This window comes from Panthera uncia, chromosome F2, assembly GCF_023721935.1.
Source record: "Panthera uncia isolate 11264 chromosome F2, Puncia_PCG_1.0, whole genome shotgun sequence".
In the NCBI taxonomy this organism is placed as follows: domain Eukaryota; kingdom Metazoa; phylum Chordata; class Mammalia; order Carnivora; family Felidae; genus Panthera; species Panthera uncia.
This window is the reverse complement of record NC_064812.1, coordinates 60,375,799-60,384,353: the sequence shown is the minus strand read 5'-3', so window position 1 is coordinate 60,384,353 and position 8,555 is coordinate 60,375,799.

Genomic DNA, 8,555 nt, shown 5'->3' with positions numbered 1-8,555 from the left:
ATCATTAGTGTAGATGTTTGCAAGCCTCCCTCTCTTCCATTTCCTCAATCTTTCCCTCCTTTCCTCAAGTTAAAAATCCACCCCCCCCCCGCAGCCGACAATCTTATGCATGTTAATTACTTTATATAATCTTGCTACTTTAACTATAATCTTGCTAGGACTCCTAAATTTATAGCTAGCACAAATGACTTGTCCCTTCCAGATCCTTATGTCCAGTGTTGATGCCTTCTACTTTTCTCTACCTGAAAAACTTTACAAATCAACATGTTCAGAAACATACCTATGGTTTACATCCATTGTCCTATAACTCACACACAAGCATCCACTTACTGAAGCCAGAAACTTAAGAGTTACACTAAATTTGCCCTTTCCCTTATTCTATATTGAATCAGTTAGCAATTTCTATCAGAACCTCTTCTATCGCTCCTACCAATGCTATTTTCCTACTGCTAACATTTTGTGGGCTTTTGTCAGTTTTCCCTTGTAGAAGAACCAGAACTTCCTAACTATTAACAAAATGAAAAGGCAACCTACTGAATGGGAGAAAACATTTGCAAATCTTATATCTGATATGGGGTTAATACCCAAAATATATTTTAAAACTCATATAACTCAATAGCAAAATAAACAAACAAACAACCTGATTTTAAAATGGGCAGAAGATCTAAGTAGATATTTTTCCAAAGAAGACATGCAGATAACTAACAGGTACATAAAAAGATGCTCAACATCACTAATCAACAGGGCAATGCAATTTAAAACCACTCTATACCTCACTATTCCTGAAATTCCTACTCATCCTTTAGATCTCCCCTCAAAAACCTTCCCCATAAAGCTTACTAAGATTCTTCCAGTCAGTCTTAAGTGCTCCATCTCCTATATACCTCTGTGCACTTTCAGTTTCATAAGATTAGGGCTGAAAGAATTTGGTACAAATAAAATTACTATAAATCAGGGGTGCCTGGGTGGCTCAGTCAGTTAAGCCTCCGACTTCAGCTCAGGTCATGATCTCACGGTCCGTGAGTTCGAGCCCCGAGTCGGGCTCTGGGCTGAGGGCTCAGAGCCTGGCTCAGAGCCTGGAGCCTGCTTCCGATTCTGTGTCTCCCTCTCTGTCTGCCCCTCCCCCGTTCATGCTCTGTCTCTCTCTGTCTCAAAAATAAATAAACGTTAAAAAAAATTAAAAAAAAATTACTATAAATCAGAGCATGCCTTCACATCAAAAGGATTATACAAAAATTTCCAAAGTAAGAAGATGGAAGTAGGAAGGAAATTTCAGAGGAAAGGGCGTTTGGCTACTGGTCAAACTCTCTCTAGGAGAGAAGACAGGGTAGGAGCAATAAGTGACAATACAGTGTCCAGATAGATTGTAGTATCTGAGAGTAGAGATCAGAGCCTCTTTCCCTGAGCAGACCCTCAGGGAGGGATGGAACAATAGGAGAAACGTGGCAACAGAGTGGATCTCAGCCAACACAGCCGCTTAGGATGGAACAGAAATAGGATGATGACATCATGGGCCTGAAAGGTGCACATAGATAGGGTCTCAGCCACACAGTGAGTTCTCAGAACCCATGGGTCTTGTGGCAGCAAAATTGATTTCTGTGCACCAAGGAAGGGCACAGAAGTAGCAAGAAGAGCACTAGAACTAGGGCCCTCACATTATTGGAGCCAGCAATAATGCATCATGACCTCCCTAGGCAAATGACATTGAATCAATTAAGATCCACCCTTGGTGTTGCTTAGGTGTCCAACCTTTTTCCTCATCTCCAAGTCCAAAGGTAAATTGCAACTGATAGCTGGTCTTGGTAGCCATGCCAGGTCATGGTGATTTTACTGGGGTGTTTAGAAAAATCTTTGCTCACTGCATAGAAGGAGGTTCTGGAAGAGACAGTCTCTTTCTGTCTCTGTTGCTCTCTCTTGATATCTCTGCAACCCTTGTAGCCATCTTAGTCATAAGGCAAGACAACCTGAGAGCAACATAGGGAAGAGCCAGAGAAAAAGAGGAAAACCAAGGTCCTTCATGAGTGTGACAGTCTGAAATCGTGAGGAAAGGTGAATAGATGTAATAGCAACAAAGAAGCGGCAGAAGATGGTGGGCCAAGGGAGGTATTGGGACATCTAAGAGAGGGATTAAGCGGGGAAGGTCTAGGATGTAACTAAGCTGGCTGAGTGAGCCTGAAGGATGGGGTGGGGAGGGGATTGGAGGGGTGGGCAGGGTAGGACAGCCAGCGGGGAGAAGCCCCATGATGGCTTGTTAGGCTTGTTATCCAGTCATCCGTATGCATGGGAAGAGAAAGGCCACTTCAGGAAATGGCACAGTCTTTCATTATTGGCCAGATATTCCACACACAGAGATTAAAAATTGCATTTAATGAAGGCACTTAGCATAACACTAATCATCTCTTTTTACTTTGAAAACACAAAGACATACGGTGCCTATTTTATGCCTTAAATGTTTGCCTTAATCTGCTTCAAAATGCAGTCACCAGTCACCGTACAACCTGGCTTGCTGAGCCATTTCTACAGGAAAACTATGAGCTGGTTGTAAAGACCATTTGATTAGCCTAACCATAACTGGCAGTATTCTTTTTAAAATTTCCTTTGCAAGGCCTGATATTTTATGACAACTTTCTGCTCTGTTTACTGAAAGTTTGAGATGAAAAAAAATTTTTTTAATCTGTCTTTTGATTTAATTGCTTCCTTCCCTGTGTTGACTAGTTTCTTTTGGCTTTTATTCCTCATTTGTGTTTATTTTTGTTTACTACCTTGAAGGTTGTTACCCAACCTAGCTGCAGCTTCACTCTCAATATACAAATTTTGCAACCTCGTGGGCACCGTAAGCCCCCTCCACTGAAGACCCAGAATGAGAGCATTGGATCACATGTCCCGGATGTTCTCTAACAACTAGTTAGACCTAAGGTCTTTGTTTCAATACTTCTCTTTGAGAACTAAGACTAGTATGTGTAATATGGAATGATAAAACAAAAACTTGGACTTTAAGATCCAATGGATCTCTTTTTCCTAACTATGACTTCTAGAGAAAGTTATTTAACTTTTCTATGCCTCAATTTCTTATTTGTAAAATGAGGGTGACAATAATGTTCATCTTTCACAAGTCTTAGTGATGTGGTTTGAAGTGTTTGGGTTCAGAGCTGGTAGCCAAGAAAGAATTCTTGTGACGTCTTTAGTGCAAAAAAAGTGGTCTTATTAAAGCACAGGGATAGGACCTGTGGGCAGAAAGAGCTTCACTGGGGTTGTGACAGGTCAATGATTGTATAGCCTGGAGTTGGGGGAGGTAAAGGCAAGTGGAAGTTTCCAAAAGGACTTTCATATACTAAAGAATTCTTAGAGGCTCCTAGAGGCCTAGCTATTGTCAAGCTAAGGTTGTTTTTCCTCGTAGCAAAACATTAACTAACATTAAGACAGTTGGGAGTTCCTGGAAGAATGGCCTATCTCCAGGATCTGTCAATGGGCTGTGGGTTATGTGGAAATTTAATTTTATCTACAGTTCCTTCTGCCTTTGTTTCCCACATCATTATGATGGTTAGGTGAAATAATGTATTATGATATCTGATAGAATAAGTGTTCAATGAGTAGTAATTTCCTCCTCTAATTTTCTTCAGATAGGTAAAGATTCAATTTTTTAAAGCAATAGAAAGACTTCATTTGGGTCTTCAGTTCCACATTGCTTATGCCTCTGTGGCTCATGGGAAATAGAAAATGTGTTTCCAACCAAGGTCTAATCTTGGCCTTTATGTCCGATTTAGACTTTCATCATCCAACTTTCCCTGAAATTATCTCTCTTTTCTTCAAATAAGTCATTAAGGTCCCTTTATGATGGCCTATTAAAGTCTCACTAAATGGACATTAAAGGACCACCATGCGCCATATAGTGCACATATAACAAAGACTTTTTTCTAATGCACTTTGCAATTGGCATCACTTCAAATAATATGCCACACTCATTAATATTAAACTTGCAAATGAAAATAATTTTCTTTCATTGCTGAATGTTTAAAGCACAGTATGGATGACCTGTGTCTCTTTGAAAAGTTTTCCCTAAAATGCTGCTGATGTTTTTTTTCTCTTTATTTCCCTGAGCAGTAGAGGCATCCCAACCTGTGTCACCAACAATTACCATTAAGTGACAATTGCTGCATATTACAGTGGAAAAAAAAGCATTGAAATGAAAGTCAAGCTGGGGTTTTAGCCCCAGCTCTCCTATCAACCAGCTGGGAGAATCTGAACTAGCTTACTAAATATTCTGCTACATTTAGTGATTAGAACAGAATTGCTCTTTCCTAGTCTTGAGCCAACATTAACAGTTTGTTACTTAGGAAAAAAAGAAAAAAAAAGTGTTTCACATCAGATGAATCAGAGTAAAATGTTTCTTAACTGCAGAATTCCTCAGGGCCTGTAGTACACTAATGATATGATGAATCTTTAGAAAAATGTGTATGCTGGATTTCCCAAATTTTTGAACCAGTCATTAGTATTTCATGATATTACTGCAGAAAATGGAAGACAATTTGGGAAATCTTCATGGGACAGTTTCTGAAGTCCCTTCCTCTACCATAATTCTGACTACTGATTGATTGATATTTAAATAACATTGAATTAGTTCTTGCTATATACTAGACAATGTAGTAGCATTGGAGACACTGAGAAGAAAGATAAATTCTCTTTCCCCCAAAATTTACTAATCTAGTTAGGGAGAAATATGATAACAGAGTTATTCAAATCTAAATCATTTCTTAATTTTATTCATATTCCCTCCCCACACCCATCCTTATTATTAGGTGGAACTAGGTATGTGTACAGTGAGGGTCAGTCAAGCCTCTTCGGTGACCGTAAGTTGTTTACGCCAGCAAAGGAAACCCTTCTGATCATTCCCACTGCTCTCCTAGAAGAGGTGCTTAATAACTATTTCTCATTTTAGTCATCTTTAAAGGGAGGGATTGTTGCAAGGGATATTCTACTACATAAAGAGATCTCACAAACAAGAAAAATATAAATACCTCATTAGGGAGAATAAGTAGAGAAAGGACACATGAACTAATAATCTACAAGGATAAAATAAATCTTAAAATGAACTGAAGTATCATATAATATAGTATGATAGGATAGGATATAATACGATTCACACACACACACAGATACACCAAGCACGAGGGTGGACAATGGAAATGATAAAAAATGACTACACAAAATTCTTTTCCTCAAAGCTCTGATAGATTTACAAGAAGACAGACATATAGACAAGCAATTACAAAACACTGTGGTAATGGTAAAATAGAAAGTTCCCAGAGTCCTACTGGAGAAGTTCTCTCTCTCTGGACCATGCTTACAAAGGCATCTTAGGAGAAGTGGTGTCTTAGCTGAGTCTTGAAGGACCTAGACCAACAAATGAGGGAAATGAGTCTAATAAGTATTCTTCTTTTTCTGTGGTGTGATCTAAAAATAGTATGGCCCAGTAAGACCCCAAATTTGTGAAACTTACTGATTGTCACTTACAAGTAGAAATAAAGACTGTCTTCCTATCCTTTGGCTTTATTCCTAAAGCTTCTCTTTGGGTATTTACTTTGTTTATATACCATTAGTCCCTTAATGCACAACCGTAAATATCTTAATTAGCCTGTTTTCGAACAAAGGGCTATAGTGAAGTGTGTTTAACAGATTGAAGCCCACTTGTTAGGTACAACACCATATCCTCTTGACCCACCTGATTTTAACCAAGGAATATTGAACAGTTACCTGCATTCTGCTGCATATCTCTGTGTGGCTTCTCCTAAGCTCTAGGGAGAGCCTATGTGCAGGGACCATCCCCAAATAGGGAGGCGTTAATGTCTCCAAGCACAGCCTTCAACCCATGGGGAACAGGACATCATAGAATGCTTCAGTCTCCCTATCCTGAAGTGGGACAATTGTGATATGAATTCTTCACGGCTCCTCAGAGGACCACCAGCAAGATTGCATCCCACAGGTTAACACACTCATCAAAGCACTGTTGATTGGTCTTCCTACCACTCTCTCTGTGGCATGCAGAATAGTCCCCCAAAGATGTCCACATCATAATCCCCAAATACATTACTATATTACCTTATATGGCAAAAGAGACCTTGTAAGTATGATTGAGTTTAAGGACCTTGAGATGGGGAGATTATCCTGGATATGGCACACTATCCTGTGATCCTCCTGGATCAAAGGAGGCTTCAAATGCACAGAACCTTTCTTGACTGTGGTCATAGAGAGATGTGACTGGGGAAGAATGGTCCTAGGGATGCAATGTTGCTGGCTTTGAACATGGAAGAAGGGTTCATGAGCCAAGGAATATAGGCAGTGTGTAAAGCTAGAAAAGGCAAGGAAACAGGTTCTCCCCTGTAGCTTCCAGAAATGAATGCAGCCTGCTGACATCTTGATTTTAGCCCTGTGAGACCTCTGTTGGACTACTAATCTACAAGGCTCTAAAATAAAAAGTTTGTGTTGCTTTAAGCTGCTAAGTTTGTGGTAGTTAGTCACAGAAACAATAGGAAATAAAAATGCCTGTTTCACTTTTCTATTTCTTCACTTCTGTTTCTTAGAATAATCTCTGAGATAAACTACCTGCAGCCAAGTCCTTGTCTCAGGGATCAAGAGAACACAAAGGACATGCCCTTTATTGAGGAAATAAGAAATGCCAATTGTTGGGGACACTGTCATATTTGGATAGTTTTAATGATGACTGTTCTCTGAAGTCCAGAATAGAGAGGAGGCGATGTTGCCATGGAACAGACTCTATACTTTTGGTGGAGATGATAAGCTTCCAGAGTAGCAGAAGCCAGAAGACACTGCAAAGATAGACATAATTATCATAGTGGGCAGCTAGGTCAGAGGAGTCAACAACAAAGCTTGGCCTGTCTTGATCCATCATGACAACTAATGGGTCATTATGTTAGGGTTGAGATAGGTGGGTAGTAAAATACATGAAAATGTGGCTCTGACTCTCATTTCACCTATCACTATTGAACTGACATTGCTCCCTCACTTTCTACCTATGAACTCAGGAATTTCCGTGTGACCAGCTGATGTCAGAGGAAAATTGACAATTTTCCATAACCATTTCCATAACCATCTATAGCCCTCACTTAATGGATGGGTTGGCTCAATATATTGGTGCAAGCCAAAAATGGACGGCTGCGAAATTACAGTCCCACTCAGAGTTGGCCCTAAAGGATAGTGAAATCCTCTCAGTGGAGGATTTCTCAGGGAAATCCTCTCAGTGGGTAGAACTGCAAACATTCCAGGTCATCAAATTTGTATGAAGGAAGAAATGGCCTGGGAAATAATATAAACAGATCTCAGCAGTTTGATGGTTGATCAAGAGCCTGGAATATTAGGAGAATGGAGGCAAGGAGTTTGAGGGGTGAAATGTGTGACTGGATTTGTGAAGTAGCACAAATTGTGAAGATGTCTGTGCTCACATCATGCTCCCCAGAGACTAAACTTCATAGAGAATATACTTATGAATCCAATGGGCTGGACGTTAGCCAGGTTCCATCTTTGTTCACCCCAGTGTACAAGAGGACCGTGAACAGAGTACCCCTAGTGTAGTGGAGAAAGCTATTCATGGACCCAAAACATGAGCTCCCTCTCACCAACGCTACTGCTGAAGACTGACCTATCAGCAGCAGGGACCAAATTTTAGTGCAGATGTTCCCCCTTAACACCAGACTTATACAGCCAACCTCCTCTTAATATCTCCACATACATACTGAATAAACATCTCAAGAAGAAAGAAAGGGAGGAAGGGAGGGAGGGAAGTATAATAGATTGAATAGTATCCTCCAAAAAGATAAGTCTAAGTGTTAATGTCTGGTACCTGTTATTGTGACCTTATCTGGAAATAAGGTCTTGGCAGACATAATTAACCAACTAAGTTAAGGATCTCAGGATGAGAAGATTCGAGATTTGGGGTGGACCTTATAAGAGAAAGGAGAGGAAGATTTGAGACACAGAGATGCTGAGGGAAGAAGCAATGGGAAGACAGAAGAGATTGGACTTATGCTTCCACCAACAAAGGAACACTTGGAGCCACCAGAAGCTGGAAGGAAGGAAGGATCCTTCCCTAGAGCCTTCAGAGGGAGCATGGCCCCATGGACACTTTGATTTCATACTTCTGACTTCCAGAGCTGTGAGAAAGTAAACTCTTGCTGTTTGAAACCACCAAGTTTGTGCTAATTGGTTGCAGCAGCCCTAGAAACCTAATACAGGGGAAACAAGACAAATAAGCAAGTGCTGCAAATACTTGAAAAGAGCTTACTCTTAATGTTTATTTAATTGTTTTGAGAGAGAGAGAGAGAGAGAGCGCGCGCACACGTGAGCAGGGATGGGGCAGAAGGAGAGGGAGAGAGAGAATCCTAAGCAGGCTCTGCACTGTCAGCACAGAGCCCGATGGGGGCTGGATCCCATGAACCGTGAGACCATGACATGAGCCGAAATCAAGAGTTGGACACACAACTGACTGAACCACCCAGGCACCCTGAAAAGAGCTTAATCTTTGCTCTAATTTATAAACTGAG